This window comes from Salvelinus alpinus, chromosome 2 (genome assembly GCF_045679555.1).
Source record: "Salvelinus alpinus chromosome 2, SLU_Salpinus.1, whole genome shotgun sequence".
In the NCBI taxonomy this organism is placed as follows: domain Eukaryota; kingdom Metazoa; phylum Chordata; class Actinopteri; order Salmoniformes; family Salmonidae; genus Salvelinus; species Salvelinus alpinus.
In genome coordinates, this window is record NC_092087.1 from 101,164,013 (window position 1) to 101,186,998 (window position 22,986).

Below are 22,986 nucleotides of genomic sequence, written 5' to 3' on the forward strand. Positions count from 1 at the left end.
GTTTCGTGCGCCGACTTCACCGTTTCCGTGCACAATCAAGTCCCCAAGTGGAAGAAACCTATTGATTTGGTGACCACCTGACCTTTCCTCTAGCGGCACCATCAGGTAGAGTTATTTAAAGCTTTGAATGGGTCGATTGGGTTCTGGAGGTGTGGTTACAGCTATTGCGCAGGGTTGGTGCGGCCTGTGGTGGTGGGGACCAATGTGATATCTTTTCATGGGGCCTAAAATCCCTGGCGGCGCCCCTGAGTCCACCTAATAATACGTGTTGCCTGTCTTCAATCTCCTCTACCATCGCTGTGATCTCGTCTTCCAAAAAGTTTGCTTTTCTCTTTTGGTCCTTTTTGGGCTATTCCTGACTTAACCGTCATTTGTACTAGCATTCTATACAGGGAAATCGCTGATTGTAAGGCACGTTCTGGTGCCATCATTTTTTAAAGTTAATTTGAGATTTATAGATCACAAGGTGCTTAAATTACAAAATGGCCTTCTTAGAACCTGGGTAAGCAATGTTTTTTTTGTAATGCTCAGTATCTTTTATGAATCGAATGTAAGCACACCGTCAGGAAATGATCTTACGACTAAGTTTAAGTATAAATCGAAGATTTTTTATATAAATGAGGCCCCTGCTAAGAAAAAGTGACTTCCAGTCGTAGCTGTATGGTGTTTTTATGGAGTCCAGTAACAGTACATAGATGTAGACGTATATATATAATGAACATCCACTAACACAGTTAAAAATAATGGCTAACACTGTCACAAAAATTCATTTTATTTTTCAGATAATATGTTGCATTAATCAAATCCTTTTAGTTCTCTGACTTGGTGGAATAATGCTAATGTGAACATTCATGTGGTGGTGAATGTTTTTCATGTCAACATCGTATTATCAGAACAACGTCATCACATTTGTATACTCCGTTAACTTGATGACTAGTACACAAATGAACTTAATGACAAAATTCAACAGGTTTCAAGGTTAGAATCAAGAAATGCACATTCTACAAATCTACAGTGCCTTCGGAGAGTATTCAGACCCCTTGACCTTTTCCATTTTTTGTTACATTACAGCCTTATTCTAAAATTGATTTAAATATGTTTTTCCCCTCATCAATCTACACACAATATCCCATAATGACAAAGCAAAAATGTTTTTAGATTATTTTTTGCTAATTCATAAAATAAAATAAACTGAAATATTACATTTACATAAGTATTCAGACCCTTTACTCAGTACTTTGTTGAAGCACCTTTGGCAGCAATTACAACCACAAGTCTTCTTGGGTATAATACTACAAGCTTGTCACACCTGTATTTAGGGAGTTTCTCCCATTCTTCTCTGCAGATCTTCTTAATCTTAAACTATGCCAGGTTGGATGGGGAGTGTCACTGCACAGCTATATTCAGGTCTCTTCTGAGATGTTCAATCGGGTTTAAGTCCGGCCTCTGGCTGGACCACTCAAGGACATTCAGAGACTTGTTCCGAAGCCACTCCTGCGTTGTCTTTGCTGTGTGCTTAGGGTCGTTGTCCTGTTGGAAGGTGAATCTTCACCCCAGTCTGAGGTCCTGAGCACTCTGGAGCAGGTTTTCATCAAGGATCTTTCTGTACTTTGCTCCGTTCATCTTTACCTCAATCCTGACTAGTCTCCCACTCCCTGCTGCTGAAAAACATCCCCATAGCATGATGCTGCCACCACCATGCTTCACCATAAGGATGGTGCCAAGTTTGGCCTGGATGCTTGGCATTCAGGCCAAAGAGTTCAATCTTGGTTTCATCAGACCAGAGAATCTTGTTTCTCGTGGTCTGAGTCTTTAGGTGCAGTTTGGCAAACTCCATGCAGGATTTAATGTGCCTTTTACTGAGGAGTGGCTTCCGTCTGGCCACTCTACCATAAAGGTCTGATTGGTGGAGTGTTGCAGAGATGGTTGTCCTTCTAGAAGTTTCTCCCATCTCCACAGAGGAACTATAGAGCTCTGTCAGTGACCATCAGGTTCTTGGTCACCTCCCTGACCAAGGCCCTTCTCCCCCGATTGCCGAATTTGGCCGGGCGGCCAGCTCTAGAAAGAGTCTTGGTGGTTCCATACTTCTTCCATTGAAGAATGATGGACACTGTGTTCTTGGGGACCTTCAATGATGCAGACATGTTTTGGTACCCTTCCCCAGATCTGTGCCTCAACACAATCCTGTCTCGGCGCTCTACGGACAATTCCTTCGACCTCATGGCTTGGTTTTTGCTCTGACATGCATTGTCAACTGTGGGACCTTATATAGACAGGTGTGTGCCTTTCCAAATCATGTCCAATCAATTGAATTTACCACAGGTGGACTCCAATCTAGTTCTAGAAACATCTCAAGGATGATCAATGGAAACAGGATGCACCTGAGCTCCATTTCGAGTCTCATAGCAAAGGGTCTGAATACTTATGTAAAAAAAAGTATTTGTTTTTTATTTTTAATAAAATTACTACAAATTCCAAAAACCTGTTTTTGCTTTGTCATTATGGGGTATTGTGTGTAGATTTCTGAAGAATGTGTTATATTTAATCAATTTTAGAATAAGGCTGTAACATAACAAAATGTCAAATGGTCTGAATACTTTCGAAGGCACTGTAATTTAATCATTTACATTTTGCAATATCCAAATCATGTATTCAATCAAATTCAATTTGCAACATCCCAAAAAATATATCCAATCAAATCTTTAGTAATATCCAAATCATATCAAATTCAAGCGGTTTCAAGGTTAGAATCAAGAAATGCACATTCTATCATTCTATTAATCTATTTAATCATTTACATTTTGAAATACCAATATCTAACTCTAGACTTGTATTTAATCAATCAAAATACATAATCAAAAAACACATACAAAAATATATATTCTGATTATAGATGTGATCATGTCTTGAGAAGAATAAACAAAACACAAAAGGTAGGCCTATTTTAGAGGAAGCTTTCATACATACAATATGATTTGATGTTGCATAAACCAAAACACAAATTATTAGTCAAAAAAATAAGTCAGAACCCACAGCTATTCTCTCATGTGATTTCAGGTCCTCTGACCGGGAAAATGTCTTTCCACAATGACATTATTGGAAAGGCTTCTCTCCAGTGTGTGTTCCTTCATGCCTTTTCATGTTTGCTAACTGGGTAAAACTCTTTTCACATTGGGAACATTGGAAAGGCTTCTCTCCTGTGTGTGTCCTCTCATGCTTTTTCAGTGTCCCTAACTCTGTAAAACTCTTTCCACACTGGGAGCATTGGAAAGGCTTCTCTCCTGTGTGTAATCTCTCATGCATTTTCAATGTCCCTGACCGGGCAAAAAAAATTCCACAGTGGGAGCATTGGAAAGGCTTCTCTCCTGTGTGCATTCTCTCATGCATTTTCAAGTTCCCTAACCGGGGAAAACTTTTTCCACACTGAGAGCATTGGGAAGGCCTTTCTACTAAGTGTGTTCTCTCATGTGCTTTCAGGTCCCCTAATGAGGAAAATGTATTTTCACACTGGGGGCATCGATATGGCTTCTCTCCAGTGTGTGTTCCTTCATGCCTTTTCATGTTCGCTAACTGGGTAAAACTCTTTTCACATTGGGAACATTGGAAAGGCTTCTCTCCTGTGTGCGTCCTCTCATGCTTTTTCAGTGTCCCTAACTCGGCAAAACTCTTTCCGCACAGGAAGCAGTGGAAAGGCTTCTCTCCTGTGTGTATTCTCTCATGCATTTTCAAGTTCCCTAACCGGGGAAAACTTTTTCCACACAGGGAGCATTGGAAAGGCTTATCTCCTGTGTGTGTCAGCTCATGTGATTTCAGATCCCCTATCTGGGTAAATCTTTTTCCACAGTCTGAGCAGTGGTGGGGCTTCTCCCCTGTGTGCATTCTCTCGTGTGTTTGTAGATTCCTTAACTGGGTAAAACTCTTTCCACAATGGGAGCATTGGAAAGGCCTATCTACAGAGTGTGTTCTCTCATGTTTTTTCAGGTCCCCTGATGAGAAAAATCTCATTTCACACTGGGAGCATTGATATGGCTTCTCTCCAGTGTGTATTCTTTCATGCACTTTCAGGTTCCCTGCGTGTCTAAACCCTTTCCCACACTGGGAGCAGTGGAAAGGCTTCTCTCCTGTGTGTGTCATTTCATGTGTCTTCAAGTTCCCTAACTGAGTAAAACCTTTTCCACACTGGGAGCAGTGGAAAGGTTTATCCCCTGTGTGTGTGCGCTCATGTGATTTCAGATTCCCTAACCAGGTAAAACTCTTTCCACACTGAGAACATTGGAAAGGCTTCTCTACTAAGTGTGTCATCTCATGTGTTTTCAGGTCCCCTGATGAGGAAAATGTATTTTCACACTGGGAACATTGATATGGCTTCTCTCCAGTGTGTGTTCCTTCATGCCTTTTCATGTTCGCTAACTGGGTAAAACTCTTTCCACATTGGGAACATTGGAAAGGCTTCTCACCAGTGTGTGTCCTCTCGTGCTTTTTCAGTGTCCCTAACTCTGTAAAACCTTTTCCACACTGGGAGCATTGGAAAGTCTTCTCTCCTGTGTGTGTCAGTTCATGTGATTTCAGGTCCCCTATCTGGGTAAATCTCTTTCGACAGTCTGAGCAATGGTAGGGCTTCTCCCCTGTGTGCGTTCTCTCATGCTTTTGTAGATTCCCTAACTGGGTAAAACTCTTTCCACACTGAGAGCATTGGAAAGGCCTCTTTATAGAGTGTGTTCTCTCATGTTTTTTCAGGTCCCCTGACGAGGAAAATGTTATTTCACACTGTGAGCATTTATATGGCTTCTCTCCAGTGTGTCGTCTTTCATGCACTTTCAGGTTCCCTGCATGTCTAAACCCCTTTCCACACTGGGAGCAGTGGAAAGGTTTCTCTCCTGTGTGTGTCATCTCATGTGTTTTCAAGTTCCCTAACTGGGTAAAACTTTTTCCACACTGGGAGCAGTTGAAAGGCTTATCTCCTGTGTGTGTCCGCTCATGTGATTTCAGATTCCCTAACCAGGTAAAACACTTTCCACAGTCTGAGCAGCAGAAGGGCTTCTCCCCTGTGTGTGTTCTCTCATGCGTGTGTAGACTCCCTAACAGGCTAAAACTCTTTCCACACCGAGAGCATTGGAAAGGCCTCTCTACTAAGTGTGTTCTCTCATGTTTTTTCAATTCCCCTGATGAGGAAAATGTCTTTTCACACTGGGAGCATTGATATGGCTTCTCTCCCGTGTGTGTTCCTTCATGCCTTTTCATGTTCGCTAACTGGGTAAATCTCTTTCCACATAGGGAGCACTGGAAAGGCTTCTCTCCTGTGTGTGTCCTCTCATGCTTTTTCAGTGTCCCTAACTCAGTAAAACTCTTTCCACACTGGGAGCAATTGAAAGGCTTATCTCCTGTGTGTGTGCGCTTATGTGATTTCAGACTCCCTAACCAGGTAAAACTCTTTCCACACTGGGAGCAGTGGTGTGGTTTTGCTGGTTTGGTCTTCTCTGGGTCTGAAGGACTCTTCCTGCTGTGAGAGTCTGGTCTTTCACCTGCTGAAGACAAACATAGTATTTGTTTAAACAGAGAGATCTAAATGAAACCTCTACATGATACAACTGTCTTTCTACAAGGTTTAATCTAGACTAGATCCCTCAATAAAATGCATAATCTTCGAGACCCTGGTGCTTGGTTACGGAGCAGCAGGGGGAACTGCCCCTCCCTTCCTTCAGGCTATGATGGATGCAAGAGATTAGCTGAACAACTTCTGTGTCGTTTTATTAAACAAAGATGTGCACAGGAAGACTGCAGAGAGACTGAAATGCCTCTTCTGCAAGGTTGTAACACTGTGCCACCCTCCTGAGGGGAGGGCAGACCTAAACAGGAAGACTGCAGAGAGACTGAAATGCCTCTTCTACAAGGCTGTAACACTGTGCCACCCTCCTGAGGGGAGGGCAGACCTAAACAGGAAGACTGCAGAGAAACTGAAATGCCTCTTCTACAAGGCTGTAACACTGTGCCACCCTCCTGAGGGGAGGGCAGACCTAAACAGGAAGACTGCAGAGAGACTGAAATGCCTCTTCTACAAGGCTGTAACACTGTGCCACCCTCCTGAGGGGAGGGCAGACCTAAACAGGAAGACTGCAGAGAGACTGAAATGCCTCTTCTACAAGGTTGTAACACTGTGCCACCCTCCTGAGGGGAGGGCAGACCTAAACAGGAAGACTGCAGAGAGACTGAAATGACTCTTCTACAAGGCTGTAACACTGTGCCACCCTCCTGAGGGGAGACCTAAAGACTCTGGCCTAAACAGTTCCTTGTTTCATCCTTCCCTGGGTCAAAACATTACATCAAGGCTGCCTTGGTGGGGTTGAATAGACTTTATATTTGAATCACTTCAGGACACCCATGGGTTGATGTACCAATCACTAAGGCCTGCTTTATGGTGACCTCCGACCTTATAGAGGGTACCTAGAGGTCAAAATCCAATAGGAAATTATCATCAGAATAGTGTTCTTTCAGAGGAGCTCCAAATGGAACCTATTGGTTGTGTGGGAAAATGGCTTACTGTAGCATTCCATCGAACTGGGGAGGGACGTGTACTGTAGGGTTTGTGGTGACAGCTATGACAACCGTTCAGAATAATGAGAGGGATCTGAAGGCTTTGTTTAAAGACTACAGACCTGGTGGAATGAGGAGAGATAAGAGATCTCTGGCTGGCATCACTCACACTCAGGCGCCGGCCTCCAGGTTCTTTGGGGGTGTTTTTTTTCCTGGGTATGGAGTTGCATGCATGCGTTAAATCAAATCTCTAGACACAGAGAAAATTGGCAATGCTACTCGAAATGCCCTGGAAGAATTAAATGGGGGAAATGAAAGAATTGCGTAAGTCAGCGCTTCAAAACAGAGAGGTCCTTGACTATATTTTGGCAGGTCAAGGGGGCACATATGCAATCATTGGTGATGAATGTTGTACTTTTGTCCCAGATCACTCTTCTAATGTGACTGATCTTGCCGAATACATTACCACTGTCGCTAAGAATAATTCACCAAAACCAGATTGGACGCTTGCAACTTGGTTTGAATCCCTGCTTGTAAATTGGGGATCCCAGATGCCCAGTGGGCTGCAGTGTGTGTTTTTTGTTTTGTTTGTTTAATTGTGTTATTAACATGCTTTAAGGTGATTTGTGCCTCTCTGGCTGGTAAGATTTCAGCAGCTGTCATGTTTTCTGCTCCTACAGAGAACAGTGAAACTATTGAGCTGCCAACTCTGGATTAGAGTCCCATTTCCCCTGTAGATGCAGACGATGATTAATGGTTGAAGGTTGTTTTCTATGGTTTTCTTTTAAGTTAAGGGTCAGGTCATCTAAACCTTAAATCCGTTTTACATTACGTTGGACACTGAGCTGATGAGCCAGCACCAACCTTTTGAAGGTATTAGTAGAATTGTTAAACAGCAGGGTTTTAGGTTGACGTCCCAGGGACAGTTGGTGAAAAACACAGGTCAATCCAACCCAACTGTGGAAAGAGGTTTGGAAACCAATGGATAACATTGAGAGAGTTATTCACCTCTGAATCTACAGATCCCTTGTGTATGTATGTGTGTATTCTTTTTCATATACTCACTCAACATTGGTTTTAACTTTCTGATTGTAGGTTTTTAGCTTTATTTAACTTGCCTAGTTAAAGAAAGGTTAAATAAAAAATTTAAAAAACAATTTATTATAATATCATTTTATAGAAACTCCTTTTGATAGAAGCTAAAATCTAAATGCTTACTTTAACATGTAATTATTGTTATCACACAAGTGATAAAAGGATGGAATGTAAACAGATGAAATTTACTTTGTGCATCTTATCTTTGGTGTCATAAACAATCCTTGGTTCCTGTCAAGAGACGAGGGGGAGGGGCCCCTCCGGAGGAACATCTGTCAGAACGCCCAGAATATGTTCTTTAAGTTAAGATAGACGGAGCCAGTCACACGTGTGAACCGATCCAATGAATCATGTTTATGTAGGTTTAGATATCAGTATATAAGACAACATAAGGCTCTACCCTCGACAACTACTGTGATTATTATTATTTGACCATGCTGGTCATTTATGAACATTTGAACATCTTGGCCATGTTCTGTTATAATCTCCACCCGGCACAGCCAGAAGAGGACTGGCCACCCCTCATAGCCTGGTTCCTCTCTAGGTTTCTTCCTAAGTTTTGGCCTTTCTAGGGAGTTTTTTCCTAGCCACCGTGCTTCTACACCTGCATTGCTTGCTGTTTGGGGTTTTAGGCTGGGTTTCTGTACAGCACTTTTGAGATATCAGCTGATGTAAGAAGGGCTATATAAATACATTTGATTTGATATGTAAGGAAGGCCCTTTCACAGCTCACTCCACACTGGTACTTACGCATCTAAGTTTGACCGTGACCTCTCCAGCTTGCTGACAATAAAAAGTGATTCATTTAATATTGACTTTTAGTGTCCTATATAAGAATGTCCACAACAATCCCTACTGTGAAGCATGGTGGTGGCGCCATCATGCTGTGGGGATGTTGTTCAGCGGCAGGGACTGGGAAACTAGTCAGGATCGAGGGAAAGATAAACGGAGCAAAGTACAGAGAGATCCTTGATAAGGACCTCAGACTGTTCACCTTCCAACAGGACAACGACCCTTAGCACACAGCCAAGACAACGCAGGAGTGGCTTCGGGACAAGTCTCTGGATGTCCTTGAGTGACCCAGCCAGAGGCCAGACTTGAAACCGATTGAACATCTCTGGAGAGACCTGAAAATAGCTGTGCAGCGATGCTCCTCATCTAACCTGACAGAGCCTGAGAGGATCTGCAGAGGTTGAGCAGACCGCTATAACCTGGCTCTCGTGGAATGTCATGTTTACAGGCTGAACAGAGCTCTATAATAATAGATAATGTCATGTTTATAGGCTGAACAGAGCTCTATAATATTAGATAATGTCATGTTTATAGGCTGAACAGAGCTCTATAATAATAGATAATGTCATGTTTATAGGCTGAACAGAGCTCTATAATAATAGATAATGTCATGTTTACAGGCTGAACAGAGCTCTATAATAATAGATAATGTCATGTTTACAGGCTGAACAGAGCTCTATAATAATAGATAATGTCATGTTTATAGGCTGAACAGAGCTCTATAATAATAGATAATGTCATGTTTACAGGCTGAACAGAGCTCTATAATAATAGATAATGTCATGTTTATAGGCTGAACAGAGCTCTATAATAATAGATAATGTCATGTTTACAGGCTGAGCAGAGCTCTATAATAATAGATGATGTCATGTTTACAGGCTGAACAGAGCTCTATAATAATAGATCATGTCATGTTTACAGGCTGAACAGAGCTCTATAATAATAGATCATGTCACATCTTCAGGCTGAGCAGAGCTCTATAATAATAGATAATGTCATATCTTCAGGCTGAGCAGAGCTCTATAATAATAGATAACGTCATGTTTACAGGCTGAACAGAGCTCTATAATAATAGATAATGTCATGTTTACAGGCTGAACAGAGCTCTATAATAATAGATAATGTCATGTTTACAGGCTGAGCAGAGCTCTATAATAATAGATAATGTCATGTTTACAGGCTGAACAGAGCTCTATAATAATAGATAATGAGGACTACAGTATTTCAGTTAGGGCTGACCCCAATTAGTTGACTGGTCAATTGTTTGGTCATTAGGCTGTTTGTTGACCGAGATGGTTTTAGTCAAGCAGTAACACACATGTATATTTGCGCCCATCTCAATAAACGAATCCATTGCGGAGGCCTAGACTAAAAGCAAATGTATGCTTGATCCGAAAATGTGGTTGGTGGATCCATATGGAGGGTGTGACGCAATTATGGAGCCTCCGGAGGCATACAGAGGCCAAATCGAGCTCTGTACCGCATCGCCATGGCTCTGTATAGCTCTGTATTGACATGATTGGTTGACGGTAGGTGGGGGCGGTACATCCTGTATAAACACAAACTCACTTCCTTCACAACAGCTCAGCATTCCGCCGCGAAGCAAGAAGTATGAATGCCCTGAGTTCCGCTGAGGCCGTATCAACGTAAATGCTGCATGGCCAATACAGACGTCGGATTGACCACAATGCACTTCTCTCTCCAGAACGCACTCTCTCCTGCCAATTTGTGCACATTGTTTCATAACTTCATTCTGTGAATAGTTTGAGTTTTAGTGTCTATCAATTCCCCATTACAAGTACCACCAGTAGAAAATGTACTGTTAATTCCTATCATTTCTAATCCACAAAATGTGTTACTTTGGTTACGGTAATTTTTGAGAATGCATTCAATATTATTATTCCAGTCTTCCCGTTATCATTGTCAGAGTGGATACATTGTTTGCAGAGTGCACAGCCTAGCTGTGCACCATGCCGATTAATCGGTCGACCTCTACTACCTGGCTTGCGCGAAAATGTAAGCATATAAATGTGCCCATTTGGGGATCTGATAATATTTCTGATTGTCTTAACTCACCAACACTAATAAGCTGTGGAGCTTCTCAAAGTAATGTTTTCTTCACCTCAAACAAAGTCTGTTTTTACATCCATTGAGAATTACAATAGTTCCTCAATTTATTTGAAAAATCTTTCCAGCTCTTTCTCTTTCGATAACCACATAGAGTGAAAGGGAAAAATGTAATGCTCTGATCCAGCAGAAACGTCATAAAATAGACCTACCTGATTACTTCTTATCAGTGCTTGACTTGGACTGGAATAGGTTCCTGGTACTCATTCTGGGTTCTGGTACTGTTTATATTTAGGTGCTGGAGCTCCACAATACTTTAGGGCTAATAATCTATGAGAGGAACAGGAGATCAAGCAGTAGAACATGTGAGGTGCCGGTACTCAGCTCCGATGAGCTCCTAGCCAAGTCAAGCACTGCTTCTTATCCCTTATGCAAATAGCTTACAGCTGTGTCTGTCCTGAGCTCACTGGCACTGAAAACTCTGAGGGGCTCAGAATCAGAATCTCAGAATCTTTTATACAATGTTGCAAGCTTCCAGACAGACCCAAGTGAATAGCTTAAACAATGTTTCAAGTTCGTTGCAGACAGGCCATGTGTAGCCAATGTGATTTATAGGATATTATATATTTTTTTAAATCAGGATTTGTTCTACCTGCAGGCTGCAATGTTTCTATTTGTTGGCTATTTTAGTTACTTTTAGGTTCATTATTTTCATTTATATTTAGATAGGATTTTGATTAACCACATGACAATGATTTAGAGACATGAACACGTTATTATAAATTAAATGAAACTGTTCCACGAAACTGTGCATATGAAAAACCATAATTGGCACGCAGATCGGTAGAAATGGTAAGATAAATTGGCATTTCTCATCCCACGAGAAAGGTTGCCAAGTCCTCGTGTATTACCGGCAACTTTAGGAGAGTAATGGGAGAATCTGTGAAAGCCAGCAGAAAGAGGGAGGAGAAAAGTTGGGTCAGGTTGTCTAGATCTCAGGCGGCTTCTTGAGGCATTTGTCTTAATTCATCAAACCGTAAGTTTAAAGCATCAGACCGTAAGCTTAAAGCATCAGACCGTAAGTTTAAAGCATCAAACCCTAAGCTTAAAGCATCAGACAAGCTCACATACATAGGGTGTGTCTATATATGGAAAAATATACATTTACAAATTTCGACCAATCAATTGGACTTTCAGGCGACCAAGATTTTTTTGTTGGTGGTCGGATACGGTCCTAATTCCAGTCAATGTCATTGGATGCATTTGATCCATTGTTAATGAACGTTTTGGTGGTGGCCCTACTCTGGACGTTACACACATCTTACTGTGTAGTTTAACCACTCCTACAGTACTGAACAACATATTTAAGTGTAGAACTTCAGTAGAATGCCCCATTTAAAACCACACATTAGTTCAACAACTGCAGAGTTTGTGTCACTGATAGATAGTACTCACGGGTGTTAATCAGATCTCCAACCTCCTCCTCTTCCTCCTCCAATGTGACAGTAATCTCCCCCTCCTTCACCTCAAAAACGTCTTCCTCTTCTTTCACTGTGATAGTCATCTCCCTCTCCTTCACCTCAAAAACGTCTTCCTCTTCTTTCACTGTGATAGTCATCTCCTCCTCTTCCTCTTTCACGCCCAACACAGCATCGTCATGTTTATCTTCCTCCTCTTCTTTCACAGTAACATCCTCCTCCTCTTTCACTGTAACAGCCTCAACCTCTACAGCCTCATCTTCCTCCTCGTTCTCTGTCCAGCAGACCTCTTCTTCTTCAATAGGGGGGGAGTAGCTTAGTGAGCTCATGGTCAGGGTTGTTAGCGAGGTAACGTTAGCTAAATATCATTAGCGACTAGGCTACTGCTAACTTAACCAGACAGCTAGTTGACTAATAAAAATGTAAATATGAAAATTAAGGGGTAACTAGTGGATACGACATACATGTATTTTTAACTCCCCGAAACGGTCTAAAAAAACGTCAATGTTACGGTTGTATGTTGGCTAGCACGCTACCTAACAGTTAGCTGGTTGAATCAACAGCCGTGTTGTTCTCGTTGAAGAAGCGTCCCGTCCTCTAGAATATACGTCACACTAGCAACGGCGCATGAAAGACGCATATCGCCATCTGTTGATTGGAGTTGGTAAAACAGTAGAGGAAAATGTTTATTTTTCATTTAATTCATTAAAGAATAATATTACGTAAAGAAGTACAAAGGAAAACCTGTGTTGATTGATTAGTTCCACATTTTTTTTATGAGAAGTTAGAACATCTACTACACAATGTATTATTCATTTTTACTCAGATAAACATGTTACATGATCCTTTTTACAATCTGACATGGTGGAATAATACTGATGGAACATTCATGAGGTAGTGACTGTTTTTAATGTCTACAGCTTTGATGACTAGTACTGTAGTGGCTAAAGGTTCCTAGATAAAAATAATAATAATAATAAAAGCCAAAGAAATTCAAATCTAATTTTATTGGTCATATACACATGTTTAGCAGATGTTATTGCGAGTGTAGCGAAAATGCTTGTGCAACTAGTTCCGACAGTGCAGCAATATCTAACAAGTAATATCTAACAATTCCATAACAACTACCCAATACACCCAAATCTAAGTAAAGGAATGGAATAAGAATATATAAACTTATTTTACCATTATTTAACTAGGCAAGTCAGTTAAGAACAAATTCTTATTTTCAAATTCTTATTTTGTGAGGAAGAAAAGGGCTTCCCCGGCTGACAACGAGCGCTCTGCAGGCAGGTTGTCCTCCAACGTGATGGCGGCGGTGCAGACAGAACATCCTTCCAACTGATCCTGCAACCTCTGCTACAAGTAGGTCATATGATTCTGCTCTGGACTCCAGAGATGTGACATGATATATCCCTAGTTGATTCTGGTCTGGACTCCAGAGATGTGACATGGTATATACCTAGTTGATTCTGGTCTGGACTCCAGAGATGTGACATGATGTATCCCTAGTTGATGTAGCTCTGGACTCCAGAGATGTGACATGATGTATCCCTAGTTGATTCTGCTCTGGACTCCAGAGATGTGACATGATGTATCCCTAGTTGATGTAGCTCTGGACTCCAGAGATGTGACATGATATATCCCTAGTTGATTCTGCTCTGGACTCCAGAGATGTGACATGATATATCCCTAGTTGATTCTGCTCTGGACTCCAGAGATGTGACATGATATATCCCTCGTTGATTCTGGTCTGGACTCCAGAGATGTGACATGATATATCCCTAGTTGATTCTGCTCTGGACTCCAGAGATGTGACATGATATATCCCTAGTTGATTCTGCTCTGGACTCCAGAGATGTGACATGATATATCCCTCGTTGATTCTGCTCTGGACTCCAGAGATGTGACATGATATATCCCTCGTTGATTCTGGTCTGGACTCCAGAGATGTGACATATATCCCTAGTTGTTATTGGCTGCTAACATGAATGAAGTTCAGCTCCAAAGGCAGGTGTAACATGCAGTTTGTTTCCGTAACCTGTCTTACTATGGCTGTAATGACAGGCAACATTTGGAGTTGGGTTGGATATAGTCATGGTAGAGGCTACAGACAATCTTATATTTTGACTGGAATTGTGTTGGTCATTGTTACTAAGTGCAGCATTTATTCCAATTCAAATAGTTAACAAAGTTCTTTAGTCAACATATTGTAAAATTGTGCTGCTTTCCCCTTTTATTGTAATAATTTCTCAACCAGTCTGCGACCACAGTTACAGGAAAAGGGACCTCGGACTAAAGTATTCACCGGACAGACCACAGTTACAGGAAAAGGGACCTCAGACTGGTGCTAAAGTATGCTCCAGACAGACCACAGTTATGGGAAAAGGGACCTCGGACTAAAGTATGCTCCAGACAGACCACAGTTACGGGAAAGGGGACCTCGGACTGGTGCCAAAGTATGCTCCAGACAGACCACAGTTACAGGAAAAGGGACCTCGGACTAAAGTATGCTCCAGACAGACCACAGTTACAGGAAAAGGGACCTCGGACTGGTGCCAAAGTATGCTCCAGACAGACCACAGTTACAGGAAAAGGGACCTCGGACTGGTGCCAAAGTATGCTCCAGACAGACCACAGTTACAGGAAAAGGGACCTCGGACTGGTGCCAAAGTATGCTCCAGACAGACGCGGTAATGGAGGACGGCCACTAATTATTTCTTGTTTGGTTTTATTCATAATATAATCTCCCCCATCACCCAGTTAATAAAATACGTTATTTGACATAGAAATTGTATTTCTTTACTGATGTGATTTTTATATACAAACTAAATATTCAGCGGTTATAGCTAATGGGACCCGAGGATATTTTAGTTATTTTAAATATTGTGAATTAGCAGTGAAAAGTACTATTATATATATATATATATATATATATATATATATATATATATGTCTGTATATATGGATTGATTTGCATCCACTGCTGTGGTGAGATGCTTGAGCACAGCATTACATTATTATTATTGGGAGGTCATAAACTGGTCATATTCTGGTTGGAGTTCTAAAGTGGTCAGAAATAAGATGCCTTATTAGCAGTACCTAGGGTTAGAACCAAGGTACACGCTTATTAGCAGTACCTAGGGTTAGAACCAAGGTACACGCTTATTAGCAGTACCTAGGGTTAGAACCAAGGTACACGCTTATTAGCAATACCTAGGGTTAGAACCAAGGTACTGGCTTATTAGCAATACCTAGGGTTAGAACCAAGGTACTCGCTTATTAGCAATACCTAGGGTTAGAACCAAGGTACTGGCTTATTAGCAGTACCTAGGGTTAGAACCAAGGTACACGCTTATTAGCAATACCTAGGGTTAGAACCAAGGTACTCGCTTATTAGCAATACCTAGGGTTAGAACCAAGGTACTGGCTTATTAGCAATACCTAGGGTTAGAACCAAGGTACACGCTTATTAGTGATACCTAGGGTTAGAACCAAGGTACTTGCTTATTAGCAATACCTAGGGTTAGAACCAAGGTACACGCTTATTAGCAGTACCTAGGGTTAGAACCAAGGTACACGCTTATTAACAATACCTAGGGTTAGAACCAAGGTACTCGTTTATTAGCAATACCTAGGGTAGGAACCAAGGTACTGGCTTATTAGCAATACCGAGGGTTAGAACCAAGGTACTGGCTTATTAGCAGTACCTAGGGTTAGAACCAAGGTACACGCTTATTAGCAATACCTAGGGTTAGAACCAAGGTACTCGCTTATTAGCAATACCTAGGGTAGGAACCAAGGTACTGGCTTATTAGCAATACCGAGGGTTAGAACCAAGGTACTGGCTTATTAGCAGTACCTAGGGTTAGAACCAAGGTACACGCTTATTAGCAATACCTAGGGTTAGAACCAAGGTACTGGCTTATTAGCAATACCTAGGGTTAGAACCAAGGTACTCGCTTATTAGCAATACCTAGGGTTAGAACCAAAGTACTCGCTTATTAGCAATACCTAGGGTTAGAACCAAGGTATACGCTTATTAGCAGTACCTAGAGTTAGAACCAAGGTACACGCTTATTAGCAATACCGAGGGTTAGAACCAAGGTACTGGCTTATTAGCAGTACCTAGGGTTAGAACCAAGGTACAGGCTTATTAGCGATACCTAGGGTTAGAACCAAGGTACTGGCTTATTAGCAGTACCTAGGGTTAGAACCAAGGTACTGGCTTATTAGCAGTACCTAGGGTTAGAACCAAGGTACTGGCTTATTAGCAATACCTAGGGTTAGAACCAAGGTACACGCTTATTAGCAGTACCTAGGGTTAGAACCAAGGTACAGGCTTATTAGCGATACCTAGGGTTAGAACCAAGGTACTGGCTTATTAGCAGTACCTAGGGTTAGAACCAAGGTACTGGCTTATTAGCAGTACCTAGGGTTAGAACCAAGGTACTGGCTTATTAGCAATACCTAGGGTTAGAACCAAGGTACACGCTTATTAGCAGTACCTAGGTTTAGAACCAAGGTACTGGCTTATTAGCAATACCTATAGTTAGAACCAAGGTACTGGCTTATTAGCAGTACCTAGGGTTAGAACCAAGGTACTGGCTTATTAGCAGTACCTAAGGTTAGAACCAAGGTACTGGCTTATTTGCAATTGTCCACTGTCTCAATCTGCAGATGGAGTTGATTGAGCTGCAAGAAACAGTGTCTTTTTGAAGGAGCAGGCTGGTGATTGTGACCCGGTCACTTTCTGGGGAAAGATGGTGCCTGCAGCTGATGTCCCTGTTCTCAAGAAACTGTCACTATACATCCTGACCATGTTTGGCTCCACATACAGCTGTGAAATCAGCCTTCTCCACAATGAAATTTATTATAAACAGATGGCGCACCAGGCTCACCAATGAGCACCTGCACCAGTGTCTCAGAATTGCTCTCACATCATTTGTGCCAAAGTTCAAAGCATTGGCAGGAGAGAGAACGTGTAATTTCTCTCATTGATGCAACGGCAAGGCCCAGAGTGACGTATACATGAATATTGCACGGCCCACAGTGACGTTCTGTGCATTCAGATTATTTTGTTCAACTCTCCTTCGTTCAGATGATTATTTTTGTTCAACCCTCCTTCATCCAGACGATTATTTTGTTCAACTCTCCTTCGTTCAGATGATTATTTTTGTTCAACTCTCCTTCGTTCAGACGATTATTTTTTTGTTCAACTCTCCTTCGTTCTCCAGAAAACATGCACTGTATTTTATTATTTTTAAAGTTAATTCAAGGCCCATGTCTAATAGTTCACAGTGCACTTTTTGCACATGCAACCAAATTCGTTCTTCAGTAATGTTCGAAAGAAGTTGCAATTAATTCATGTTCTTAGTCTCATTTAATGTACATTTTATTTAACAACATGTTTCCTAAGTCGTAGACGAATATGTTTGTTACTACGCTGTACCACAGCGCCCGATATCCATTCTTTACCACCGAGGAAATTTGTGTCACTGGACCTTCGCATATAGTAGTTGGTGTAGAGAATCATTGTACCATCAAAACCACTGTTAAATATATTTTCCATAACCAAAAATATTGTATTTTCAGATGTTTGAAACTGGTGTACTAAACCGAAAGTAAAAGAAACAAAAACTAAACTTCAGAACAGGAAGCAAAGAAATACCACACATAGAACAGATATACCACTTTTTCGACTTGCATTTGACAAGAATGTAAGATCTTTAGCTAATATTTCTATGTGAATTTGGTGGGGTCGCCCAAAAAGTTACACATTGTAGCTTTAAACCAACATATTCAATTTGTTTTAAAATAAAAAAATAACAAACTGTATTTTTGATTACATTCTGTACAATGTGGCATGAACAAAAACACATTCTCAGTGGTAAGGCTTCTCTCCTGTGTGTGCTCTCTCATGTCGTTTCATGCTCCCAACCTGGGTAAAACTCTTGCCACACTGTGAGCATGGGTAGGGCTTTTCTCTTGTGTGTATCCTCTCATGTTTTTTCAGGATCCCTAACTCGGTAAATCTCTTTCCACACTGAGAGCATTGGAAAGGCTTCTCTCTTATGTGTGTTCTTTGATGAAGTTTCAGGTTTTTTAATCCGGTAAATCTCATTCCACACTGGGAGCATTGAAAAGGCTTCTCCGCTGAATGTGTTATTTTTTCATGGTCTTTCTTGTTCCCTAACTGGGTAAAATCCTTTCCACACTGAGAGCAGTTGCAAGGCTTCTCTCCTGTGTGTGTCCTCTCATGTTCTTTCAGGTGCCCTAACCAGGTAAATCTCTTTCCACACTGGGAACAGTGGTGTGGTCTTAATTGTTTTGCCGTCTCTGGGTCTGATTCCCCTGAACGACTCTTCCCGCTGTCGAAGTGAGAGTCTGGTCTATCTTCTGTCAAAGACAAAGAGAGTACTTGGTTAAAACAGAGAGACCTGAATGAAACCTTCACATGATAAAACTGTCTCCCTATGAGGTTTAATCCAGACTAGATCCCTCTTTATAAAACGGTAAATTTGAATCCTGGGTGCAGATTGGTTGATAGCCGTTGGTTACTCATGTTAATCGACGCGTAATGCCCGAGGTGCTTCGACATGTCTGAAAAGGGGTGCTATTCACAATACTCTGTGGGTAATGGACAGCACAACCACTGTCCCACAGCCCAGCCAGACAACCGTGGGTAATGGACAGCACAACCACTGTCCCACAGCCCAGCCAGACAATTCATAACATTTACATTTAAGTCATTTAGCAGACGCTCTTATCCAGAGCGACTTACAAATTGGTGCATTCACCTAAAACTCAATCTTCACTGTCAAAAAATAACATCGACATTATTACCACATGCTTCTATAGTCTAACATTTAGTTTGCAACAGAGGGGATTTTATATAAACCTTGCTACAGGATCTGCCTCTCAGACCTCTGCAACAATGTTGCAATTTTAGAAATAATATAATAACAATAATAGACATTTTACAAATGCAACAAGGCACTCAACCCTGTGGATCACTATGAATAACACACTCTTAACGGCTGTTTCCTGGCACTCCTCTCCACATCATGCTTAAAACCCCTTACCCACGTCACGCTTAACCCTTTACCCACGGCACGCTTAACCCCTTACCCACGTCACGCTTAACCCCTTACCCACGTCACGCTTAACCCCTTACCCACGGCACCCTTAACCACGTAAGTGTAGAACTGCAGTAGAATCACATTTTAAAAGCACACATTAGTTCAACAACTGCATAGTTTGTGACCCTGTTTTAAAGACAATACTCACTGGTGTTAATCAGATATCCGTTCTGCTCTTCTTCCTCCTCCAATGTGACAGTGATCTCCCCCTCCTCCTTCACTCCAAAAACGTATTCCTCTTCCTCCTCCTCCAATGTGACAGTAATCTCCTCCTTCACTGAAAAAACTGTATCCTCTTTCTCTTCCTCCTCTTCTTTCACTCTGAAAGCTTCTTCCTCTTCTTTCACTCTGAAAGCTTCTTCTTTCATTGAAACGTCTTCCTCTTTCACTGTAACAGCCTCATCCTCGACTTCTTGTTTAACTGTGACAGCCTCTACTTCGTTCTCCTCTTTCACAACAACTTCTTTCCACGTCCAGCAGACCCCGTCTTCTTTAGCAAGGGGGGAATAGCTTAGTAAACTCATGGTCTGGGATGTTAGTTAGCCTAGTGCAACTGCTAATTTAACCAGCCAGCCAAGTTACCTGACTAACAACAACGTAAATATGGAAATAGTAGATACGACAGACGTGTGTTTAAAACACAATGACTAATATACACCGAAAATGTCTAAAGCGCTCCAATGTTTCGCTATGTTGGCTAAAAAAGCTACCGAGGTGGCTGGCTAGCTAGCTGTTATTGTTATTAACGAAGCGTCCCGTCCACTAGATTATACGTCACTATCTGCTGCGTAGCGCAGTTGGGAAAACGTTTATTCCAGATCTATTTCATTAAAATAATAATATTTTATGGAAACGTACATACAGAAGCATGTGTTGTTTCTATACGTGAGAATATAAAACAAACCAAACTACTGCACATCTGTAGTATAGTCCAACAAACAGATATTTAGTCAAACAAATAGATATCACAGTAAGAAGCTAGGTCTACACTGCTCCTACATGGTGTAACAATACATCATGTAGATGTATATAATGAACAGACTAGGTCTACACTGCTCCTACATGGTGTAACAATACATATATGTACAGTCAGGTCCACAATTATTGATAACACGGATATTAGATTTTCAATGTGGTCCAAAATTATATTGTATGCTCAAAATAAATGGGGAAATTATTTTATTTTATACTAATACAATTGCTCAGATGAAGAAATATTTTTTTCAACATTTTTTTTTTTTTAAAGATCTAAAAAAAGATAAGGGTCAAAATTAATGGCACCCCTGTTTTCAATACCTTTCAGTACCTCACCTTGCAAGAATAATGACACTGAGCCAAAGTGTTTTATGATATTGGAGAACACATTGCAAGGAACATTAGACCATTCCTCCACACAGAATCTGATTGGAGAACACATTGGAAGGAATATTAGACCATTCCTCCACACATAATCTGATTGGAGAACACATTGGAAGGAATATTAGACCGTTCCTCCACACATAATCTGATTGGACAACGACTGGCGAGTCATAATAAGTAGAAGAGGAAAACGACAACACCTCCTACCCAACCTCCAGGCCTGTTATCAACACCTCCTACCCAACCTCCAGACCTGTTCATATCAACTCCTACCCAACCTCCAGGCCTGTTCATATCAACACTTCCTACCCAACCTCCAGGCCTGTTCATATCAACACCTACCCAACCTCCAGGCCTGTTCATATCACCTCCTACCCAACCTCCAGGCCTGTTCATATCAACTCCTCCTACCCAACCTCCAGGCCTGTTCATATCAACTCCTCCTACCCAACCTCCAGGCCTGTTCATAACACCTCCTACCCAACCTCCAGGCCTGTTCATAACACCTCCTACCCAACCTCCAGACCTGTTCATATCAACACCTCCTACCCAACCTCCAGACCTGTTCATATCAACACCTCCTACCCAACCTCCAGACCTGTTCATATCAACACCTCCTACCCAACCTCCAGGCCTGTTCATAACACCTCCTACCCAACCTCCAGACCTGTTCATATCAACACCTCCTACCCAACCTCCAGACCTGTTCATATCAACACCTCCTACCCAACCTCCAGACCTGTTCATATCAACACCTCCTACCCAACCTCCAGACCTGTTCATATCAACACCTCCTACCCAACCTTCAGACCTGTTCATATCAACTCCTCCTACCCAACCTCCAGGCCTGTTCATATCAACACCTCCTACTCAACCTCCAGACCTGTTCATATCAACACCTCCTACCCAACCTTCAGACCTGTTCATATCAACACCTCCTACCCAACCTCCAGACCTGTTCATATCAACACCTCCTACCCAACCTCCAGACCTGTTCATATCAACACCTCCTACCCAACCTCCAGACCTGTTCATATCAACACCTCCTACCCAACCTCCAGACCTGTTCATATCAACTCCTACCCAACCTCCAGGCATGTTCATATGAGGCCATTGTGATTTCAAACCATACTTCCCATTATTATGACCCTCAAGTTGCTTAGACCGAGCAGTCCCTCTAATTCATGGCATATTAAAACCCTCAGACTTTATCGGATGACAAGTTACAGGACTAAAAGTCTAGACAGGCACAATGAGACCGTGACTCCACCTAGCGACAACACAATGTCACCGCGTGTTTCTTTGTCATGCCTACTAGCCAGATCGGTTTGTGCTTTAGTCAACATCTCATTTCTAGCCGTGCTAAACATTCCTGAAGAATGGAAAAATATCAACTACACCATTTCTATACTGTTAATAGAATATACAGTGGGGAGAACAAGTATTTGATACGCTGCCGATTGTGCAAAGTTTCCTACTTACAAAGCATGTAGAGGTCTGTAATTTTTTTTATCAAAGGTACACTTCAACTGTGAGAGACGGAATCTAAAACAAAAATCCAGAACATCACATTGTATGATTTAATTAATTAAATTAGCCTTTTATTACATGACATAAGTATTTGAACACCTACCAACCAGTAAGAATTCCGACTGTAATAATATAATACAATGGGTTCTGTCAAGAAAATCATTGACAATAATAATAATCACTAATGAAATACACTCTTACTCTTTTAAAGCGGTGTGTGTTAGTGAGTGAGTCTGTCTGAAAACTAGCCATCAAATGCTTGCTTCCTCTGTCCTTGTTTCCTTCACTACTCTTTTGAAAGTGCATTTGTACTTTGAACGGGAGGTGAGAAATGGAGGAAACAAGGGGAGAATCTCAATTTCATTTCCCTGATTCCTCAGGTCCTCTCTCCTTGCCTCTTTCTCAAAAACCCATTGGATAAGAAGGTGAAAGGGGAGGGATGTCTGACCTTCTCATCCAATGGGTTTTCAAATCAAATTTCCATTTTATTTGTTACATGCGCACGAATACAACAGGTTTTTATTGTGAAATGGTTAATTACAAGCCTTTTCCTAACAACGCAGATTTAAAAAGAAAGACAATGTGGGGAAAAAAGGAAATAGTAACAATATTAAAGGAATAACGAGGCTATATACAAGGAGTACCGGGTCAATGTGCTGAGGTACCAGGTAGTAACGAGGCTATATACAAGGAGTACCGGTACCGGGTCAATGTGCTGAGGTACCAGGTAGTAACGAGGCTATATACAAGGAGTACCGGTACCGGGTCAATGTGCTGAGGTACCAGGTAGTAACGAGGCTATATACAAGGAGTACCGGTACCGGGTCAATGTGCTGAGGTACCAGGTAGTAACGAGGCTATATACAAGGAGTACCGGTACCGGGTCAATGTGCTGAGGTACCAGGTAGTAACGAGGCTATATACAAGGAGTACCGGTACCGGGTCAATGTGCTGAGGTACCAGGTAGTAACGAGGCTATATACAAGGAGTAC

At 41.6% G+C, this 22,986-nt stretch overlaps 1 pseudogene; it reads right to left on the minus strand.

Moving 5' to 3' along the window:
- Positions 1–756: 756 nt before the first annotated feature.
- Positions 757–22,927, minus strand: LOC139542023 (zinc finger protein 585A-like; annotated as a pseudogene).
- Between the last annotated feature and the right edge of the window lie 59 nt (positions 22,928–22,986).